This window comes from Trachemys scripta, chromosome 4, assembly GCF_013100865.1.
Source record: "Trachemys scripta elegans isolate TJP31775 chromosome 4, CAS_Tse_1.0, whole genome shotgun sequence".
NCBI classification, from domain to species: domain Eukaryota; kingdom Metazoa; phylum Chordata; order Testudines; family Emydidae; genus Trachemys; species Trachemys scripta.
This window is the reverse complement of record NC_048301.1, coordinates 124,741,902-124,765,354: the sequence shown is the minus strand read 5'-3', so window position 1 is coordinate 124,765,354 and position 23,453 is coordinate 124,741,902. Positions and strand designations below refer to the sequence as shown.

At 52.3% G+C, this 23,453-nt stretch overlaps 1 protein-coding gene across 1 annotated transcript in view; it reads right to left on the bottom strand.

The window, feature by feature from the left end:
- PLEKHA6 (pleckstrin homology domain containing A6) overlaps positions 1–23,453 on the bottom strand; it is a 136,587-nt gene that overhangs the window by 99,586 nt on the left and 13,548 nt on the right. The gene's annotated exons all lie outside the window — the stretch shown is intronic.

The following is a 23,453-nucleotide window of genomic DNA, read 5'->3' as shown; positions in this document are numbered from 1 at the left end:
GCCTTCAATCTCAGACTGCAATTAAAGCTCCTGGATAATCTATACACATCGCAGTGCCTTTTTCTAAACCAGGCTCTTTAGTCTGCAAACCACACAGCAGCTGGCCCAGATACACCACGTGGCATCAGGTTAAACGGTGTGCCATTCCAAAGCGCCACTGAACTCATCTGACATGGATTTTCAGCCCAACAGCAGATTCATCTTGTTCCCCAGTCTGTGGCCGGTATCAGACGGGGTTTTACAGTAATCCAGCCTTTCCAAAAACAAACATTCACCACGGGCTTCGTTGCTGGAGGGAACTATCCTGTAGTGTCAGAAGAGGCAAAGAACTACTTGACCAACTAGCAGGACTTTTCCAGCTCTGATTTCTACAGCCCAAACCCTGCTGCCATCAAAACCAATGGCCTTGAGGTCAGCGGGATTGGAATTCAGCCCTGTGCTACATTGTTCTTTCGGAGATTATTTCCTGGGTCCAGATGGTGCCGCTGTGATCACTCTCTTAAAAGGAGCTTCCAAGATCCTTTGAGTCTGGAAAGTCCATGAGCACGTTAAACGCACCAAGCAAATGAAACAGGATTTCAGAGCCAAACCTGCGTCTCCAAGAGGGGCAGGTGCTCAGAGCTTTGGAATGGACGCTGATCCCAACTAGCCAAACTACACCAGGCTGGAGACATCACGATAATATTACCGAGCTCTTATGTAGCACTTTTCACCCCTAGATCCCAAAGCTGGTCAGTATCATTATCCCCGTTTTATGCATGGGAAACTCGGGGCACAAGAAGATGAAGTGAATTGCCCAAGGTTACCCAGCAGCAGAGCGAGGATCTGAACCCAGCTCTCTGAGTCCCTTCGTCACTTGGCCCTATTGCTCCACTGGCATTAGAGGGGCTCCAGCTGGCCATGATGGAGCCGCAGAGATCAGGAGAGGCAGGATCCACTCCCCATTGCTTTCCAGCCCCAACACCACTCACACCCGAGAGCTGGCTTAGTTTTTCCCCCCAGCAGCCTTTTCCTGGTAGCTGTCGCTTTGTTCTATCAACTCATAGGCTCCAGCCGTACTGCTGATGTGCCATCATATGACCCAGAGCTGTTTGGTGACCACAGAGAGAACTAAGCAAGATAAACAAAGAAGTAGAGAGTCAGGCTACGGCTTACGCTGTCGACCAAGACACCCTGCCAGATTTCCTCATGCCAATGTTATAATGATCCTCACTCACTTCCGCTAAAAGAAACCAATTGAGCAAAACCAAGACACTCACAAGGGAGGCTCGTTTCATCAGGAGCTCACCTGGCCTGGCCTCTTGGCACAGTTAGGAAACCTGACGACTTTGACGGGCACCTCCCCTGTTTTCAAAATGCTGCACTCACCTCCGCTCCACAGCTGGAACAGCTGCACACCTGGGCTCCTAGGCAGAACAGCGAACACTGGCCTGTGCCTAGTGTATTTCATTTGACAGTTCAAATTAGGGAGCAAGGAAGGATGGGCTTGTGGCTATGGCACTGGATGGAGGATCTAGGTTCGTTCTCTCTCCAGACCTCAGGTCCCCATCTCTGAAATGGGGGGTGATTATCCCCCCTTGGTCTCCTTTATTTCAAATCAGTCAGCTCTGCAGTGCAGGGACTGTCTCTTGCTAGGTGTTTGTGCAGCGTGTAGTGAAGTGAGGTAGGCCTCCCGGGAGCTATTGTGACACACACAATAAACACAACTGCAACATTGCTTATGAGCAACAGAAGCCAATGCTGGGCTGAGAAGAACCCTGTTTGACTGGCCCGAGCTGTCTGGGGAGCAGACACCCATCGGAGACGTTCACAGGACTCCCCCAAGCCACCTGGCTGGTTACTCAGCTCGATGACAGCTAATGTCTCGCAAAGGAAAAAGAGACACGCCGATCCTTAATTAACTGCATCAGCTGGATAAACTCCACCTTGCCACGCCAAAGAGCTTGGCCTACTGCACAGTCTGTCCCCTTCCCAGCGATTCCTTTAAGGGGAGAGGGCGGTAGGGTAGGGAGGGCACTACATCCATATGGACTGATATACATTCATTCTAGAGCTCACCTCCGATCTTGTTGCTTTGAGGGCAGCAGGCAGTCACTACTGCAGTTGGTTTAGCCCTTGGAAGGGTGAGGTAAATTTTATCCCCTCTCCCTCTCCCCCACGTTGGCCCCCTTTATCCAGAAAGTCTTTACTAAAATTCTGCCAAATTGGAAGGGGGTTGGGAGGATTTCTCTGCCTTAGTTGGTGTCCCCAGATGCTGCTAAGTTATCCCTGCTGCCGGGGGCTTATCCTTGGGGCTCGTAAAAATACCTTGGGAGAGCAAATTTGCCCTTGAAGGGCACCCAATTGCATCAAGCATGGAATAGACCAGACTGCCTCAAGCGTCAGGTATTTTCATTGCAGCTGATCACGACCCCAGCTGATCATGGGTCTGCAACAGCAATCGTGTCGGTATAGTTTGGCAGGAACAGGCATATCCGAACTGGAGTGCTGCACGTCAGCCTAGAGATGCTTTGGCCATGCTTGTCCAGGGACCCAGGACTAGCAGGGGTGGGGGCTGCAGATCAGGAATAGAAGCCAAAGAGGGAACAAGCATGGAATGTTATCACTGACTGGAACGGGAAGAGACTGGCTGATCTAGGATACGAGGAGGAGCGTTCAGATGGTTAGTATTTGGTCAGGCAGAATTAGCCCAGTTTCAAGGGAATCTGGGCCTGGTTTATAAGGCTGCCACTCATTTGCTGTGGGACCCCGTCAGTTTTGAATCAGCTGCCTCCACCCCTGCTGCCTAGATGCTGGGGGCATTAAGAAAGCTGTAGCTGGAATGAGGGTTGCAGGTCATTACCTATTTCCCCTGCTGTAGCAGAACACAGCACCAGACTTCTGATCAATGCTTGCTACAAGATGTACAGTACCAGGTACATGGGAGAGTATGGGAGTGGGATAGCACCAGAGAGGAGCTGATCCCCTCTCCCCGGTGTGACGGCCAGACGGAACGTCCCGAACGTGCTGTGCGATGCAGAAAGGCTGCATTCGTGACGCGACAGTGCTCATGGGGCAACATCCAGATGTGACGAGTCAGGGCCCAGACGGTAAACACAAGATGGAAGCCCTACAGCGAACCCAAGGCGGCCCCTATCTCCCGCAGCCTCGGGCAGGAATGCCCGGCGATAATGCAGGCATTACGAGGGATAAGATAAGGGCCTGTCAGGCTACACGCTATCAAGCCCCCCTCCTAAAAGGGATCTAAGGAAGTTAACTTGTCTGCAAACATTTCCCCAAGGCCGAGAGTTGGCATGCAAGGTCTCGACCTCCAGGAGTGGGATTCCAAGGAGAGTCGAGGGGGTTTAAAGCCATTTAAATTATGTCACTCATTATTTAGGTAGTGTCTGGACAGGGAGATGAGAAGGATTTAAATTGATTCATGGTCGAGAGTCTCTCCCCCCCGTCCCCCTCCGTTCCATACACGGAAGTTGCCTTTTGGTGTTGGTGTGTGCATGTGTGAGAGGAAATCAAGGTCTTTGCCCCACACATAAACAGGCCTCCAGTCCCATTAGTCCCCTGGATTTCAGTCCAAGTTGTCGCTTGCCGCTCCGGTGAGCGTGTTGGAGTGATACGTCCTTGCCACGCAAACGAGCACCTCCCGGCTACCTCCCAAGCGGCACATCAGGACACGTCCAATAGCAACAGCACGACATGGCAACATCCCAGGGGGTTGCGGCAGACAGCTCTCCTCGCCCGGGCACCAAACAAGCCGTTCCCAGGGCTGGCAAAGGGCTGAGGGAGGAAAGCGCTGGCTAACAGAGTTAGTGCACTCGTCTTTCCCTGGTAGAGACGCCGGCTGGAATCTGGCTCGGCCACGCGGGGAGCGAGGTAGGGGCCAGTCTAGTTCCACGCTGAACTGGTGCTTTGTGTCACCCATGCTGAACAAAGAGCCACGCTGGACCTTTCTGCAGGGAGCCCCTTCCATCCAAAGGCCTCCAAGCGCCCTGCCCGTACTAATGGATTTAGCCTCACAGCCTCCCCAGGGAGGCAGGGCAGTGTTGTCATCACCATTTACACACAAGGAGAGTGTGCGTTAGCTGACGCGCCCAGGGCCCCAAAGTGAATCAGTGTCAGAGCTGGAATCCAGATCTCCCGACTGCCAATCCTGTGCTTTAACCATTAGGCCTTCCCCACCTGGTCCCTGCTCAGGAGAGGTGGGATACCAGGGAGAGCAGCACATTAGGATTGAGGGGCATTGGCAGAGCCCAGAACTGGAATCAGGAGGGTTGCTGTGTGTCAGGACAAAGGCGGAGCTGGGGAGAGGTACGTCTGGAATAAGAGGGGGCTGCAGGTTAGGACGGAGAAGCACTGGCAGAGCTGAGTCAAGGAAACTTGCACAGCACCTGTTTGCTCTACGCCTGGCTCCAGCTCCCATTGTCAATCCCTCACTTTGATGCACTTTAAAGAATTCATTACATTCACACTCCAGCAGTCGCTTGTTGTTTCCAAATAGGACAATCTATTTGATTCAGAAAACACCAAAGCAAACAATTTGTCTCATACAAGCTGGAAGCCGATTCCCCTTGACAGGAAAAGAGCGCGGAGTGCACCTCGGGGGGGGGGGGGGGGGGGGAAGGAATAGAAAACACGGCTGCCTTAGACTTACAAAACCCAGAACAACTCATGATTGCTGTTCAGTCGACCTGAAAGGATACACCGTGCTGGGGAAAATGAACATGCTGGATGTGGGAGCAGGGGCATGCAGAGTGCAGCAGGCCAAGCTCATCGTGCACAGATGGGCCGTGAGCAAGAGAGATGTCCAAAGACCCCCTGGTCCCAGCCATCCATGGCCCCTCCTCTCCAGCCTATGATTTGCCACCCAGCAAACCCACTCAGGTATCTCACCTCCAGCAATGGCCAAGAGCTGATGCTGCAGAGGAAGGAGAACTCCCCTCCCCAGAAGGCGCCAGATCCCTTAATCCTTACCCAAAAGACACTCCCTCCCTCATCCTCCCCTCTTCAATGCCGTCTCCTCTCTGCTGTTAGTTGTCTCCTTGTACTCTGCCCCCAGCCCTGCACCCTCAGCCCTGCACCCCTCTGCCCCACGTGCACCAGGGGCTGTGTTAAAATGACTGAAATCCCAGTCTCTACTGGGCAGCAGTGATGGCTGCGATGGGGCCTCGGGTATTAGTGGCATGCTCATCTGACAGACAATCAGAGCGCTGAACTACATTGCAGGGGCCTAGGCATTGGTGCCCCTTGGTCCCTCTCGTTCTCTGCCTGTGGCACATCACAGACTAGGCTCCTGCGGGCTGTACTCCTTGGCTCCGTTTTGGTTGCTGGGTTTAGCGTGCAGATGCTGGTGGCTAGTGATGTATACAGGAGGCCAGACTAGATGATCTGGGGGTCCCATCTGGCCTTAAATGCTAGGATTCTGTGAACCCCCATCCCATGGGCAAGGGGGCGCAGCTCTGCCATTCTGCACCAGGCTCCGACAAGCACCAGAATCAGACCAGTCCAGGCTGTAGGGATGTGGGGGCGGCTTGGCAAGGCCTGGCATTTGGGACAGCCTGCAGGCAAATACCACAGCATGTTGGGACAGAGGCAGCCTCAGCCAAGCAGGGCCCTGGGCCCACAGAGGAGAATCAGAGAGCACAGTACAAGCGATGGGGGAGAGAGACCGAAGGGGCTTTGGTTAGAGAACGTTACAGAGGGAGTGGGACGGTGTTTGACAAAGTACTCGCGATGGAGCCAAGCCAACATGCGCACGCTAGGACGGGGCTGGATCAGAGAGAGGGACACCGTGTTGTGGCTAATGAGCCAGATATAGGGTCTGTCTAGATGAGGGTACATCTACACTACAGCGGGGAGTCGATTTAAGATACGCAAATTCAGCTACGTGAATAGCGTAGCTGAATTCGACGTATCGCAGCCTACTTACCCCGTTGTGAGGACGGCGGCAAAATCGACTTCTGCCGCTTTTTGTCGGCGGCGCTTACTACCACCTCCGCTGGTGGAGTTAGAGCGCCGATTCGGGGATCGATTGTCGCATCCCGACGGGATGCGATAAATCGATCCCCGAGAGGTCGATTTCTACCCGCCGATTCAGGCGGGTAGTATAGACCAGACCTTAGAGACATGTCTTGATGGAGATTCAAAGGTGTGCCATTGGGGGGTGTTAGCCAACCCATGCTAACACTCCCATGTAGACTCTGGCAGGGGCTAAGATGGTCACGTTGAAGTCTAGGCTTCTTCCCTAGCGATCATCACAGCCAGCTAACAGGCATTAGTATTACTTGCCCTGTCTACACTAGGGTTTGACATTGGGAAGGCAGGTACTTGGCAAGGTCTGCCCATGCCCCTCAACCCTGCCCCGCAGTCCCCTTGCTATTCCAGTCCCAGGCTCTCTCTCTCTCTCTCACACACACACACACACACACACATACACAACTGCCAGAGCAGCAGGGCCACCCGGGCGCTGAGCAAGGAGAAAAGGCATTGGGTTCCCTAGCAACCACTGGCAGGTTCTTAAACAAATCACTCCGCTGTTTATTACACATGCTCCTGCTGCCTGCCAGTCAGCCCCAAACTAGCACTGCCCTGTCTGGCAGCCCTCCCGCCACAGGCTGTGCCTACGCTAAACTACGGGCCATACCCTCAGCAAGTGTGAATTGACCTAGCTCCATCACAGTCCCCTGGCTGCTGCAGGTGCCCTGTCTGCACTAGGGCTCCCACCATCCCTGCCATGGGGGCCGCTGAACCAGAGGGCTCAACGGTGACAAAATGTACACTGAACCTTAGGACAATGCCTTTCCCCCAGCAGCAGAAATACCGCGGGGAGAGGAGGGAGAAAGGCCTTGCGATTTGGCTGCGACTTCAGGATGGCCAAGAACTCCAGCCTTGCAAGGTCCTGGGCACCACTGGTCCTTCGGCTCACTGCTAGTTCTGGCCAGGTGCTGTGATGCTGCTGTGCCAGTCATCAGGTCTCCCCACTTGAGCAAAGCAATTCCAGGCTCCTCCGCCTGCACACAGGTGGCCTCTAATGACTGGCATAGGAATGCTAAGCTGGCATGAACCAGCAACGCAGAAACCAGGAGTTTGGCACCCTCGTCCCGGGTATGAGGCAGCCCCATCCTCTCGAACTGGGGGGGGGGAGAGAATGGGGAAAAAAAAGTTAGCCTCTAAGTGCCTATCCCAGGCTATAAATAAACTGAACTCTCAATCCTGGGCTCTGGGGATTCTGCCATCCCCTGCCCTGAATAGCAGTTTGTAAAGTTGAGATTAAAAGGAGAAACAGAGGAAAACTTCCCGGAAGCTTCTGAAGAGGGAGGTGAGGCTGGGACAGAAGGAACCGGCCAAATAGGGTCACATTTCAGCCGACCCTCCTTCCAGCTCTCATCCCTTTGATGGAACACGTGTTCTTGATGGAGCCCATACCAGTGCAGGGTCCCCAGTCAATCCAGTGCTGCAGCCTCTGTGTGCAAGGAGCTCTCCAGCAGCAGTGACTGGGCTGTCACAGGAATACAGGCAGTGTCTGGGGACCATTGGCTTGGGATAGGCAGGATGCTCACCCAGCCGGCCACAGCTTGGGCTCTCGAGTGCCTGCTCAGCAGCAGGTGCGGGGTTCCCCGCCACTCGCCTGGGGAGACAGGCAGCCCCAGGAAGGCCAGGTGTGAGGGAGCCTCTCACCTCACCTCACCCACCGGCAGATTTACGGCTCCTGGTTCCCACTGGAATGCAGGCTAACGAAGGCAAGAGAGTTTTGTTCCAGGGCAGCCGTCCCCGCGGGCTGCAGAAGCCATGTGTCCGCACGCATGCCCATGTGTGCGTTCAAACATCCATGCATGGCCTTGTTATGCAAATGTGTACGGTACAGGATTGCCGAGGGGAGAGTGAGGTGTCTGTATAGGTCTGGGCCTGAAGAGGCCATATGGGAGCCACGTGCTGCTCTCTAATACACCAACATAAATTAGGGTGACCAAATAGCAAGTGTGAAAAATCAGGACTGGAGGGTAACAGGCTCCTATATAAGACAAAGCCCCTAATACTGGGACATCTGCACCCCTGAACGTAAATCCCTAGCAGTTCCAACAAGCTTCATTGACCCGGGCCTCCTCTCCAGGTGTTACTCCAGATTTACACCTGTGTAACAGAACAGGATTGGGCCCTGGTTGTGTAAAACACACTAAGCATGGCTTCAGAGCACTGTGCAGGCTTTAGCTAATTCTACTTCACACTGTGTCAGGTAGGTGAGTGTCATTATCCTCCCTGGGGAAACCAAGGCACAGAAAGGCCCTGCCCAAGGTCACACAGCACATCAGTAGCAGAGTCGGGATTAAAACCAGGCAGCATCTAGGTCCAAGTCCTAGACTGCTGCTCTCTCTGTGTGCTGGGGAGAGAGCACACAGTCTAATGGTTAGAGCACAGGAGTCAGGAGAAATGGGCTTGATTCCCCACAGAGCTACTGCCTCTTGCTTTCCCCATCTGTAAAATGGGGCGACCCCCTTTGCAAGACTCTTTATAGCCTTTTTCCCCGGGCCCGAGAAGCACATTGCGTCATTGCTTGGAGGGCAGGGAGAGCGCAGGCACATAAAACTGTTATTTACAGCTTTGCCGGAGTTACACACTCATGAATGCCATTTAAGGGGCTGGGATTCAGCCAACAACCCTTCCCCTGGCTTTGGCCGGGGCTGGGGTGTGCACATGTAGGGTGGGGAAGCGGCCTGTGACCTTTGGGCTGGGAACATCTCGCTCTTTCTGCTTGAACACGGCCCCCAGAGTTCCTCCCCGACCGGACAGGGGCTTGGGCAGCCGGACGCCCGTGGGAGGACGTTCCCTGGGGAAATGAGAGATTTCTAATGGGCCCTGGAGGCTGAGGGAGCCGGTGCCAGCAGGAAGTGAAAGGGAGCGTTGATGGAGGGGTCTGGCTCGCTGCCCTGGCTGCACCAGTTTCTCTAGCTGGAACCTCCCAGATGTAATGGCAACTCTGCTCTCCAACTTCCCCACCAGACCCCTCCTCTATCTCTAGCGCCTCAATCTCTCCCGGCATCCCCCACCAGCCACCAATCAGTAGGGCTAACCCAGGTGAAGAGAAGGGATGAGCCTTGGTTTGCTCACCAGGGACTACTCCTGGCAGTGTCGAACCACACACACACACACGAGTTCCAACCAGCCATCTTTGGCTGGCAAGGATAGGTGTGATGCACAGGCTCATGAGGACAAAGAGCCCCTTTTGGGACATCCTACTCCAGAGCTCACTGTCAGCGCCCCATCCACCAGCAAAGAGGAGAACAGCACTGTACTTCCCCATACGTATTGGCCAGGTGCGTAGACTATGCAGAAGAGTGTGTGTGCAACCAGCTATCAGGCTACAGGACTCTGTTGGCGTGCAGAATTCTTCTGCTGCCTCAGCCTGCAGCCAGACCAGGGAGGTCTCATTAAGTCCAGCCCAGGAACACAAAAGGCTGAGGGCCTCTCTCTGCCAGACAGAGAGAGGGAAAGGCAGGAAGCCCAGTTGAGAAATGCCCTTGATGTCGTAAGTACAATCCTGTCATAGGGATTTGTCACCTCATTTGAGACTAATTATTAAATATTTCTATTACAGCAGCACCCAAAGGCCCAGATCCGGCTCTGAAACTGGTTGTGCCAGGCACCTAGAGACACAGTCTCCACCCCAGGGAATTTATCAATTACAGGCAAAAAAGCAGAATGGCCTTGTGGGCCAGGCACTGGACGGGGACTCAGGAGGTCTGGCTTCAAAGCCTGGCTCTGCCAACAGATTCCCTTTGAAACCTTGGGCAAGTCACTTCTTCTCTTTGTACCTCAGCTCCCCAACTGTAAAATGATCCTTCCTTTCCCCCCAGCCCTGTCTGCCTTGTCGATTTAGAGCATAAGCTCTTTGGGGCAGGAACAGTCTCCTGTGATAGGTACGGATAGCACCTACCGCAAAGGGCTCCCCATCTCAGTTGCCGCGAGACAAATAAACCAGAATCACAGAGGCCAGGCAGAGGCCGAGTGGTCACTATACCCTATCGCCCGCATGTGGCATATGCGGAGAGTGGCATGGAGACCCCTCCCCCCGCTCACATGGAATGATGTAAAGAAGGAAATTACACAGTTAGCCCCCTGGGGACTTCAAGGAAGAGACTCTCACCTTCCTGCCCGGCAGAGGCTCTTACTGTTTGGCAAGAGAGTGAGAGGTGGCAGCTTTGACGGGCGGCACAGCCCTGCCTTAATAATAGCGAGCATTTACACAGCGCTTGGCACTGGCTGACTGCTCCATTGTCTAATGCTGCCTTTCTCTGCCACATAATTAACCCTGTGCGGCATCAAGGAGTGTTTGCTCAGTGGATGCTCAGAAAGGCAGCATTGGAGAGCGGGATAGCCAGCAGGGCAATGGGATACCGCCTGTATCTAAACCCACGGACTCCAGGGATGCTGCCCTTCTGAGCATCCACTGCCTGTCTCCATTCCCACCCTCACTGCACCGTTAATGGTATTACATAGCTTGAAATAGACCAGGCGATGGGCATGCTGCAAAAACCACTTCTCCTGGAAGGGGTCAGGGGGTGAGGCTGAGATTTTTGTTCCCAATTGAGGGGGCTGGTTTGATGTACCGGTGGACTGAGTTGATTCACAAGTCTCATGCAATTGTTTTTTTGCTGCGGGACTGCCCTCATGTGCAGCCGTACGTTTACTTGCTCGGGTGCCTGGAGCTTTCAGCATGGGCGTTTTTGATTGTTATCTCCATAAACAAACAACAGTAAAAATAATATAGGGCTGTGTGTGTTCAAAGCACAGCCCAGACATGCCTCTCTCCTCCACGCCTATTTTGCCTGATGGGGAAAACAGTCACAGACGAGACTGGTCCAGGGTCAGTGGCAGAACCCGGATTCCAGCTGCCAGGGTTCCCAATGCCCAGCCCTGTGCTCTGTTCACTGTCTGTTGAGATATTAAAAGGAAGCCCCTCAAAAACCCACATCCAACATGAACCAGTCTCTCAGCCTCCACCAGGCTGTTTCCTCCACCTGTTTTTAAGTGGCTGAAGCACTGAATACACAGGGCGCGTCGCAGGGAGGAGAGGCCCCAGTGCCTGCATCGAGCTAGTAAACCAATCCAACCGCGATCCCCAAGCACCCAGGAAGGGTCATTCCTGGCATCACAGCCTTGAGGTCCCTGTGGCTGCTCCTAAGCAGAGCTTGGCTCCCAGTGTGGAGCTGGGCCCCTGGTAACAGAAGGGGCCTGTTCACTGAAGAGATCCACCATCCACCCTGGATTCAACCATCTGACTGCCTGATATGGCCAGGGAGCATCCTGCTTCGCACCCCCCAGAGCCGACGGGGAGGCAGGGGTTCCAGTAGCCCCCGCTGCTGCGTCAGCTGGCCCTGGCTAACGAGGCAGAGCTCTGCACCCCAGCTTCTAACCCAGCTCAGGCCCAGCAGGGGCACAGCATGCGGTGTGGCCCTCCGCTGGCCTATGTGAAACGAGTTGGCAGCTTCTCAGCCCATTTCTCGCTAGGCGAGCGTTCCCACCCCCCCAAACCAACATCCCGCTTGGCCCCCACCCCCTTGTCTGCAAAGCCCGCAGAGAGGCCAAAGGCTGAACCAGTCAAGAGGCAGAAGTGCCCCTTCCCACCCAGGTCAGGATGGGGGCACATTGCTAGGCAGCATGGAGGACACTTGTCTAGGCTCTGTCTGTTCCCTATAGATAATCAGAAGGCACCAGCTTCCCAGGGTGTCAGCCCAGCACCCTTCAGTGCAAGGCTCAGCTGGGCGGCCACTGGCCGTGGACAAAGCGAGCCATGCAGGAGGTCTTTTTTTGACCCTAGATCTTATTTGTTCCGCTGAGCTGTCGGTTCGGGTCCATCAGCCGATAATCTGCCCGCAGCCCCCGCCGCCGCCCTCTGCACTCCCCGCAGGCAGCCTGGCCGCTCGCTGCGGAGCGATTAGACAATTAGAGAATCAGGCTAAGCCGACTGCTCAGGAATGAAGCACTTCCTCGCAGTGTCACCCAGATGCTCCGTGCACACAGCGAGGGGTGCCTAGCATGCATGGTGGGAGAGGGAGGGTGTTACTCCCATAAATTGCTCACCTGCCCTTTTGCAACCTATTGGGAAACCTCCTGAGCAATCCTGGATCCTGCAGCCCAGTGCATAGGGCAGAGGATTTGCACCTGGCTTGGAAGGTACTTGGTGATCTCAACTCCCAGGGGGAGTTGGTTCATAGCACCAGACCACAGGAGCTGTTCTGATTGCAGCTGGTTGCTGCGAGAGGCCCGGGACTGGAATAGCAGGGGGCTGCAGGGCAGGACTGAGTGCATCGGCAGAGTTTATAGGGGAAGCTTAGCCCAGCCCCTGGCCACACCACATCTGATTCTAACCGGAGGCATCAATCAGTCACCTCCCAATCAATCAGCTCAACGCCCTGGTCTGCTCTAGAAAAATCCCATTTTGTTGTCCCAGCCAAAAAAGAACAAACCAGGATGTTAGTGTGCATCCCAATCACCCAATGGGGGCCATCACACCCCTGGTTCATGCTGGGACTGACCAACAGCCAAGCATCCTGGAGCCACCGAGAGGGAGCCGGAGAAATTGACAGTGGCAATTCCTAAAGCAGACCAGCACCAGCTACTCCAGCGCTCAGTCTGGCTGAGGTCTAGCGGCCACGGGCAGAAGCGTCCGTCTCTCTGGGGTAGGGATGCTCTAAATTGAATGGGAAGGCGACACTAACAGCACAGCTCAGGACCCCACATGCACAACACACAGGGTGGAAACGTGGCCCTGAGTATGCACCGATTCCAAAGCCTCGGACCTAAGCCCAGAGGAGCAGAGAGCCAGGGAACGCACAGGTAACAACTGAACTTTAACCGCATAAGTAACATTCCTAGTGGCTCCAATTCGTCACAAATACTGATAACAGCAGGGCTGGAGGGCTAGCACGGGCCTGTTTCTACAGAAGCAGGGCCCTCAAAGCCAGAGGTTTTTATCTCTCTGCTCAGGGACACTCAGAAGAAGAAGAATCACTGGCGATTAAAGAGTAGCTACATCTCCTAGAATCAGCCCTTTATCGTAACTGCACCAGGAGCAGAGGACCGACCTACTGCAGGGAGTGAAAGGGTCATAGATGCCAGAAAACGCCATTTGTCTTCTCTGCTATGAAGCGTTCAGTTTTAAAGAGTGAATGACCTTGTGTTGCACAATAAGCCACCCCCTGGATTCACATTCAAAGGCACTTTTCATATATTTTGAAAGATTGGCTGTGGATAAAGAGCTTTTTCTATAGACATTCAGGAAGGAAGCATCACTTAGTGGTTGGAGCAAGGGGGCTGGGAGCCAGCACTCCAGAGTTCTGTTCTCTGCTTTATCACCGATCCACTGTCTGATCTTGGGCAAGTGACTGCTCCTCTCTGCCTCAGTTTCTCTACTAATAAAATGATATCATCTTTGCTTCCATCACCAGTGTGATGTGAAGATTAACTAATGTTTGCAATATGCTCTGAGACCCTCCGCTGGAAGGTTAAAGCATTAGCATGGTCACCATTTCCCTTTGGATAATGGGCTTGGATTAGTCAGCAGCATGTCTGCTTGTTAGGTCCCCGCTCTTGGATTTGAATAACTACGATAGCCACTTATTACAATTCAAAATGGCGCAGAGTAGCCTGCCCTGACCCGGTCCCCTGGGGCGAGTGTGAGTGCAGAACAGCCATTCGCACCAAGAATCTGACCCATTGCTGCAATCATGCGCAGAGTGAACAAAGCCATTTGCAGCAGTAGGTTGGTTTCCTAAAGGAGATGGGGTGAGAGCAAAGCTTTGACGGGCAGCCGTCCTGCAGCACTCAGCGGAGGAAGCGCTTTGGGATCTGTGCTGAGTTCAGCATGTATGCGGCTGTTCAACAGAAAGAGTGAACCAGAAAACCTGCCTTAATTAACCCACGCTGATTACATGCCGGAGCTGCTCACTGACACTTTCCTCCCACTCCTGAATTAATCCAGGCCACTGGGTCAGGCTTTTCTGACCATTTACATTTAAAATTGGGTTTGCAAGGAAAAGACCAGGCTACAGCGCTAACGAAGGGACAGATCCCTGTACAGCAGGGTCACTCCTAGCCTCTGGATGGTGTGAGAGAGACAGTCCCACTGGATCGTAGGCTGTGCCCTCTCTGGATTCCCGTTTGGAACCGTGCTCTCAAGTCCTGGTCATTTATCTCAGCATACCGGGGTGGGGCTTTCAAATAATCCGGACACGGGCCCGTGTCCCACTTTCAAAGACACCGGGTGAGTCTGAGGGTGCAGCAAGTGAGGGACACGGACCACCAAAGCCAGGTACAAGGGAGGTAAGTGCTGTGTAAGCTCCGCCCACACAGCTGTCTCTATCAACGCACCTCAGTTCTAACCTGCTGGCCCCCCTGCTCTTCCAGTCCTGCCCTGGGCTTCTCTTTTGCAACGACTTGTCAGCGATGCCAGACGGTACAGGGCAGGTATTGCCAAACAGCCACGAGAAACTAGGTTATTCCACCTGGGCCCTAAGAAAAGACCCAGCAGGCCTCTTCTCCAGAGCTGACAGGCCAGTGGGGTACCTTTCTCTGCCACCCATACGGTCTCCCCGGCAACTCTGCGCTTCCAGAATCTGGCAGGGATTGCTACAGCATCTCAAAAAAGCCCCCCAGCTCCTGGAAGACACTTTCTGGGGTGGTGGGGGAACCCAAACCCTAAGAACAATGCAGCCAAGGAGTCCTGCCGCTCCCCTGCTCTCCTCTGCCTGTGAGTGGGGGAGGGGGGAAAGAGAGCAGGGCTTGTTAATTGTTAGCCTGCTCTTTCACTCAACAGTCTGCGCTAAGGTACCATGGGAATCACAGGTCCAAGCCACACAGCGGGGTGGAGGGGGAGTTAACGGGCAGCAGGGGAGTCTCAAAGGCAGAGCAGATGGAAGCCACGTCAGGGATGTGGGGGCAAGGTGCTCAGAAGTTGGTCTGTACCCAGCCATTCTTAGGGCCGCTCCCTCCCTCGCCCATCTCCACCTCCCTCTGGTCCTTCCCGAGAAGAGATACCTACCTACGTGGGAATCTTCTGCAGGCTCCCTCCCCAGTCCCCAAGGATGGCCTCGGGGAACACAAGGAGTTGATATGCATATGCAGTTTAGTCTCTCTAATTGGCATATGTGTGGGATATTTCTTCCACCTTTGCTCTCTTATTCTGTCCTGTCCTCTGGCTGCTGCCCTCCACTCCAGAAGTGGCTGCATTTGAACAGTGCTGCACAGATGTAGTTTACAGAGTACTTTGGGATAAAAGGAGCATGTGACTGTCTAGCTCCCACCCCCCTTCCTGACCCACACTAGAGATATAGGTAAATCCAGTTCGGTGGGGTGGGTAGGTACTGCAATCATGTGACCATAGCTGCCTAATTCACGGTCAGGCACCACCAGCAAATTTCATTCAGGGGCTTAAAAAATATTATAGCATCTCCAAACATGACCCATGCTATTGGGTTGTGACACACGTGATTGAAACAAACAAGCCTACAAACACAAGCGATGGAATGAAACTAGGAAGGCTGAGAAATTCAATACGATACATTTCTATTAACACCCCAAGTCCGGGCACTGTAGGGGCTTGGATAGCACCCGTAAAAAAAAACAAAAAAAATTGTCAATGTTAAATACAAGTCCCATCCGGATCCTGGATTTGGGATTTAATCCAGCAGGGGTCATTTGAAAAGGAAAATGTTAATGCCTGCCCACTGACCTGGCTATGGGTAAATGCTCTGCTCTATGCCACTGTAATTTACCATGGCTAAATACATGCAACCGGCAGGGCAATTTCAGTGCCCCAACAGGGCTTCACACATGGTGCTAAAGGGGTATGTTTGCTAGCAGGCTGTTGTGTTTGCTGGAGCAAGGCACAGAGACAGCTGTGGCTATACACACACACACACACACACTTACTAAGGCCTGATCTAAACAGAGATGTTTTAGCAGTAGAACTATTTTGGTTAAGGGTATGATTTTTTACTGATAGGATTGCAGCCGTATAGCCTCCGAGAACTGATGTAGCAGAAAGGTCCCTTAAACCAGGATAGTTTATTCCCATATTGGAGGAGGGACAAACTATCTTGAAATAAGCACTTTTATATAGCTGTAATTGTGTTCACCTGGGGGGTGCAGTGGGTGGGGGGGGAAATTGTACCGCTTTGATTATACCATTACAACTTGTGTGGGTAGACAAGCCTTTAGATAGTACATCACATTGTGTCAGCTAAGAGAAGGGCTAAAACTGCTCAGGAATAGTTTCACTAGTTACGTAGGTTTTGTTTTTTATTCCTCTTCCAAAGCCAAATTAAAACCAAACCAAACACGCAAAATGGTGAGCGTGGGCGGGGCGGGTGGGGGGGGGGTAGACACACACTCACAACAACAAGATCGTGGGCGTAAGAGAGCCAAAAATGAGCTGCAGCAAAAGCTAATTCCACATCTCACATCAACTCCGCCAGACACCGGAGAACAGCCCTGGCACTTGGCACCTGCCATCGGAGGAGCGAGCCATTCAAAACACAGAGTAAGCCTCGTCATGCCCACATCCCTGCACTTTTCTCAGGGCCACATGGCAGGAACAGAACCCAGGAGTCCTGCCTCCCAGTCCCCCGTTCCAACCATTGGACCACACTACTCACCAAGCAGCTGGGCAACCCGATCACCTCCCTCCTCCAGTGGCCAATTCCCAGCAAGCCATTAACAGACAACACATGGGTTGTGCCATCCGGTTGGGGGCGGGGGGGCAGAGAACATTTTACATGCCAGGCTGTTTGCCTAAGTCAGCCTTATCAGCAGCACAGCAGGGAGTCCCCCAGACCCAGTGCACAATGTCCTTCTGGGACGGAGGAGAAGGGAAGGAATGAATGCCAGGCTGCCCACCCAAAGCCCAGGCTGGTGTCCCCTCGTGAGCCGGTGCTGAACAGAGGTAGCTCACCCTGGTGAGGAAGCCAGAGATTTCTTGCAGCCGGTGAGCCAGCTGCTGATTAATCAAACAGGATGGGCTGTCAGGAGGAATAAGTCTGGACAGCCCCACCTCAATGCCACTGATGCTTACAGCCTGTTCCGGCTAACGAGCGGGTCAAGGCACCGCACACCTTCCCCCCTCCCCTTCCACCATGCCAGCCTGCCACCCGGGATGGGGGGAGCACTGCCTTCCGAGTGACTGCCCAGCGCAATCGCTGTCAAGCGTGGCTTGTGGTGCAGCGAGCCCCTCTCCCAGCGTCAGAGCGCCACCCAGAGTGTAACCCAAGTAATAAAATACAGATGGCCCGAGTCTGTCAGGATCACAGGTTTGCAGAAAGATGGGCCGGGGTTAAGGCACTGGGCTGGGAACTCAGGAGATTTGAGTTTAGTGCCTGTGTGATTTTGGGCCAGTCACTTCATCTCTCTGGGCCTCAGTTCCCCCTCTGAGAGAGAGGGCTGATAATACTCCCTTTGACAACATGCCTAGTTGGGGCGGGAACTATCTACAGTGCTTGGTGCAAAGAGGCCCTGATCTCAGCTGTGGTCTCCAAGGGATACAGGAAAACAAATATTCATCATTATGCCAGTGAAATTCAAAGTCACCCCAAAAGGAAAGAGCGGCTCATGCAGAACATCACCGACTGATCCAGAAGGCTGAGCCAGCCAAATTCAGCATCCCAGTGTCACGTACGTCGCCGTGGTAGCTTCCCTCCGAGGCCGTGAACGGGCTGCTGGACACAGCACCCCCTCAACGGGAGAAGAGATCTGCTTTTAAAGGCAGAATTGGAAAAGCAACCGGGGCGCCGACAGCCACTGTGTGGGGCTGGCTGCCAAAAAACTCCCATTCATACTGCTTCCCCCTCTGCCAATGGCTCTGAATCCCTTTCCCCTGGACATAGGCGGCCCTCCTTGCAACATGGCCTGGCATGGAGATGGGGGTGCAGAGGAACGTGGGGGGGGGGGGGGAAAAGGGGGGTCCCCGGGGGGGGGGGGGGGGGGGATGAGGGGAGGCAGGGCTTGGATGAGCAGCGACACCAGCCCCAATCTTCGGGAAATATGGTCACCCTATGTAGTATGTGCATTGCTGCTGGCCCAAACCCTGCCTGCCGCCCATACTGGGAAGAGACCTTGGGCGAGCCCCGCGCAGGGTCCCATTTTCCCTTTGGGAAATATGGTCACCCTACTTGGAAGTGAACAAGAGAAGACTCTACCTGCATTCCTGACACAAGCCTCAGACAGAAAACTGCCCTCAAAGGAGAACAGCTGGGAGCGCAAGAATCCCCGCCACGCCCCTGGATAGAGATGACTGATCACCCTAACCGAGCCCCCATGCTACAGCGGACGTGGCCAAGGTCATGCTGATAATAGATTGCAGCTACGAGGGAGCAAGGGACTTCGTTAGGACGAGGGTGAGATGAAGAATGCCAGCACTGACATCTGATTAAAAAAAAAAAAAAAAAAAGTTACAGCCCCATCAAACCACAGCAAAATAAATTCTTTCCGCCCCCTCCAGGAATTCATCACTCAGATTGCAACTGAGTGCTGGAGCCCAGAGGTCCCAGCGTCTGCGCACAGCTCTTGAAAGCCTGATCTCCCTGGCGAGATGAGGAGCAGACGGCAGTCAGAGCTGGAATTCCAATTAGACCCAAATAAAGGTCACTACAGCTGCAGATTTGGGGGGGGGGGAACCCACCACTGCACACCATCTTAATTTACACTAATATAGCCAGTGCAGAGTATCCTCTGCACAAAAACAGCTAGTGGGAAGCCAGATTATAAACTACACCCTACCTATAGATAGGAAGATTAGCCTTGTGCTTTGGATACCAACTGGGAGTCAGGAGATTTAGGTTCAATCCATTCTGTGCCACAGACTCCCTGTGTGACCCTGGATCTATCACTTAGTCCCTCCGTACTCCAGTCCTCCACCTACAGCACTGACAACCTCAAGCATTCAGAAGTCAGCCAGGCCTCAAAAATTATGAGATTGGTTTAAAACTCACGAGATTTTAAATTATAGATTTTGGGGGGAGGGTCTTTTTATTTGCCTTCTGAGTGCACTTGTGTTGCATTTCCAAACTGTTCTCCACACCATTCTCTTCCCGCTAGCATGAGGGCTAGACGCTTACTTTGTTATAAAACGAGAGCTGAGCTTCTCACCTAAACACCTGACTCCAGGAGCTGGGGCTCGAAGAAAAACCCCAAATATCACAAAACATGCAACAATTGCAAGAGTTGGCAACAATGCATTTAAAACAGGGAGAACATTCCTTCCTTTGTCCGTCACGTCTATGTAGATTGTACGCTCTTTGGGATTGGGACACTCTCGTACTCTGAGTACGTACAGAGCCTAGCACGATGAGGCCCCATAGGACGATGTGGCAAAGCACAGGACTCCTATTTGAGGAGTTGATCAGTGAGAAGTTCCTGTCTGTCTACTTCAATTAATGGCCTGAGAAACACTGACCAGAACAAGTTTGTGTGTGTGGACCAAGTCTATCTCCCTCTGAGGGAGGAGCATGGTCATCAGTGGAATGCTCTAATGTAGATAGAAAAGCTATCACCATTGTATTGCTGGCATTGCCTTCACTGAGGATTTCAGCGATTCACACCTTACACCATTGCAGAACCTTTGGGGCAGCCTCACAAAACCGCTGTACGGAGCAGTCTGCAACAGTGGGGCTTCACCCTGCTCGAACCCAGCGTAAGCTGCAAACCCCGGTTCACCCTGCCAGCGCTAGACATTTGGGTGGTTTGGCCACCAGTGGCAGTAAGTGGGGCAAATCGCCAGCACAGACAAGGCTTAAGCACGGCTTCCTGAGACAGAGCCATGGAAATTGGAGGTAGAAGCTAGCCAAGGGGGGAGAGAATCAGGCACCAAACCCACATATCAGAGCAAAACCCTGAGCACCGCCCAATATAGGTATAAACCCCCCAGAAAGCAATGTGAATTGCACTCAGCTGCGCCTGCAGAAGGGAAACTGGCCCTTTGCCCTGTTACGGAATCACAAAAGGAGCTGGGAAATTAGCAAGCCAGCAATCCATGGGCCAGCTCCACAGCTGGTGTCAATCATCAGAGCTCCACCGATTTCAATGGAGCAATGCCAATTCATGCCAGACGATCTGGCCCCCAGATTTCCAGGGTGTAACCGGAAGATTCAGAAATGGGGAACCTGCCAGTTTTCAGATTCTGTGAGCCAGCTGGAGCCAAGAATATCATCATCCATGATGCAGCTGTCTCCTACCATTACTCGTGCCCAGGTACACACTGTGGGTCTTGCATCACCTTTGGCAAACACTCACTGTTGTGGGTCACCCACGGTCATTCACTCTCTTGCTCTCCCTCTCTGACCCCCACACACCCCTTAGCTTCTTGGGTCCCCACAGACCTTCTCCAGAGCTGTCTTTGTTGCACTGAGAAACATTTGTACAGCTGCTACCACGCAAGGGTGAGCAGGTCTCAGGGTGGAGAGGTGCTTGAAATGAGGACACAAGGGAATATCAGAAGCAGGAAGCCTGCCAAACAATCATTGAGGCCACTGCATATTGAAGGTACTAAAGGAGCATTCAAGGAAGACCAGGCCACTGCGGAGAAACTAAATGAACGTTTTGCATTGATCTTCACTGCAGAGAATGAGAGGGAGATTTTCATACCTAAGCCATTCTTTTTAGATGACAAATCGGAGGAACTGTCCCTGACTGAGGTGCCAAAAGAGGTGGTTTGGGAACAAATTGATAAATTGATAAATTAAACAGTAATAAGTCGCCCAAGACTTCAGAAGAAACTTAGATATGAAACTGCAGAACTATTAACTGTGATGTGTAACCTGTCGCTTAAATCAGCCTCTGTACCAGATGATTGAAGGAGAGCTCATGTAACGTCAATTTTTTAAAAAGGCTCCAGAGGTGATCCTGGCAATTACAGGCCAGTAAGCGTAACTTCAGTACCAGGCAAAGTGGTTGACACTACAGTCAAGAACAGAATTCTCAGACACTAAGGAGGAGGGAGAGAACTTGTTCACCTTAGCCTCTAAGGATAGAACCAGAAACAATGGGTTTAAACTGCAGCAAGGGAGGTCTAGGTTGGACATTAGGAAAAAATTCCTAACTGTCAGGGTGGTTAAACACTGGAACAAATTGCCTAGGGAGGTTGTGGAATCTCCGTCTCTGGAGATATTTAAGAGTAGGTTAGATAAATGTCTATCAGGGATGGTCTAGACAGTATTTGGTCCTGCCATGCGGGCAGGGGACTGGACTCGATGACCTCTCGAGGTCCCTTCCAGTCCTATAATCTATGAATCTATGAACACAATTTTAAGGGAAGAGTCAACACAAGGAAAATCATGCCTCACCAATCTATTAGAATTATTTTAGGGGGTCAACAAACACGTGGACAAGGGTGATCCAGTGGATATAGTGAAGTTGAACTTTCAGAATGTCTTTGACAAGGTCCCACACCAAAGGTTCTTAACCAGAGTAAGCAGTCATGGGATAAGAGGGAAGCAGTCATAGACGAGTAACTGATAGGAGATAAAAGATAGGAAACGACAGATAGGAATAAATTGTCAGTTTTCAGAATGGAAAGAGGTAAATAGGGTGGTGCCCCAAGGATCTGCATGGGGGCCCATGTTGTTCAACATATTCATAAATAATCTGGAAAAGGGGGTAAACAATAAGGTGACAACATTTACAGATGATACCAAATTACTTGTGATAGTTAAATCCAAAGCTGACTGAATAGTTAAAGGGATCTCACAAAAGTGGGTGACTGGACAATGAAATGGCAGATGAAATTCAATGTTGACAAGTACACAGTAATGCACATTGGAAAAAATAATCCCAACTATACATACAAAATGATGGGTTCTAAATTAGCTGTTCCTACTCAAGAAAGATCTTGGAGTCATCGTGAATAGTTGTCTGAACACATTTGCTCGATGTGCAGCAGCAGTCAAAAAACCTAAGAGAACATTAGGAACCATTAGGAAAGGGACAGATAACAGAAAATATCATATTGACACTATATAAATCCATAGTATGCCCACACCTTGAATACTGCATACAGTTCTGGTCACCCCTTCTCAAAAAAAGGTCTCCAAGAATTGGAAAAGGTACAGAGATGAGCAAGAAAAATGACTGGGTTATGGAACAGCTTCCCTATGAGGAGAGATTAAAGAGATAGATAGTTCATCTTAGAAAACAGATGACTCTGGAGGATATGATAGGGATCTATAAAATCATGACTGTTATGGAGAAAGTGTTATTTACCCCTTCACATAAACAGGGGACGAAACGATGGGCAGCATTAACAGCTTGTCTCGTGCATGGGGCTGTTATTCCATGGAGAACAGACCAACCAGAGGGCTCTGCACTTAACGAGTGGAGAAAGGCAGAAATCTCACTTTAAAAGAAAAGCAATAGCTAGCAAGAAGGGCCAGACGTGCCCACACAGCCCCCTCGGCCCCAAGCCAGACTCCTTCGACAACAGGAACCCCCACCCCAGGAAATGCTCTGGGCAACCAGAAAGAACAGAGACTTGGAATAGGAGCGCTGGTCTCTAGAAATTTTTCCTTTGGAATTCACGGCTCGGGCTCCTTTCCCCACAGCCCCTGCCTTGGACTCTGAACAGGTCAAGACAAGTTAAAGCCGATTGAGCTAATCTGTCACTTTCTTACGCACAGCCGGGGATTACGTGGAGGTTGGATTTATTTTCCAATGTGCTCCCCACCGTCAAATCCTAGCCCTGTCCCCACTGCGCAGCTGGATCTCAAGGGAAATCCAAGGGCTGCACAGAGACCGCTACCAAGGCACTTCATCTGGGGACCTCGAAGGCTTTTACAACAAGCCATCACTTAGGTCCTCCAATGGTCCTGTGAATTAGCCTCTTTTTGCAGGAGTGGAAATTGAGGCATGGAGAGGGACTTAATGAAGGTGACACTGAGTCAGTGGCAGAGCTGAGAATAGGACCCAGGAGTCCTGGGCTCCCCAGACCCTGTTCTAACCCTGACGTTTTTGCCCTGCAGTGATCATGCACGTTGACAGACAAAGCGCTCTGGGTGCTGAACAATCACAAAAACAATTTCTCGTTCATTAATAAAAGAACTTTTTTTTTTTAAAAAAAATTAGCCCTTTGTGGGGGGGGGGGGGGGGGGCCCCCATGAAAACCCCCGCCCGGGGGGTTCGCCCCGCCCTCCCGGCTTCCCCCAGCGCGGGGGGACAGCAGAGTTAAGCGCTAGGAAGAGGCAGATTATGCACATTTTCACTTCATTATGCAGGGCTCCTTTTCCCCGAACTGCTCTGTCCCCAGGACCCGATCCAAAGACAAGTGAAGTCAATGGAAAGATTCGCATTGACTCTGGATCAGGTCCTGTATGTACAGAGACACCTGGTCTGCTGCAGTCCACAGTCACTTGCTATGACTGACAGAATATTCCCATCCCATCTCCTAGAACTGGAAGGGACCTTGAAAGGTCATCGAGTCC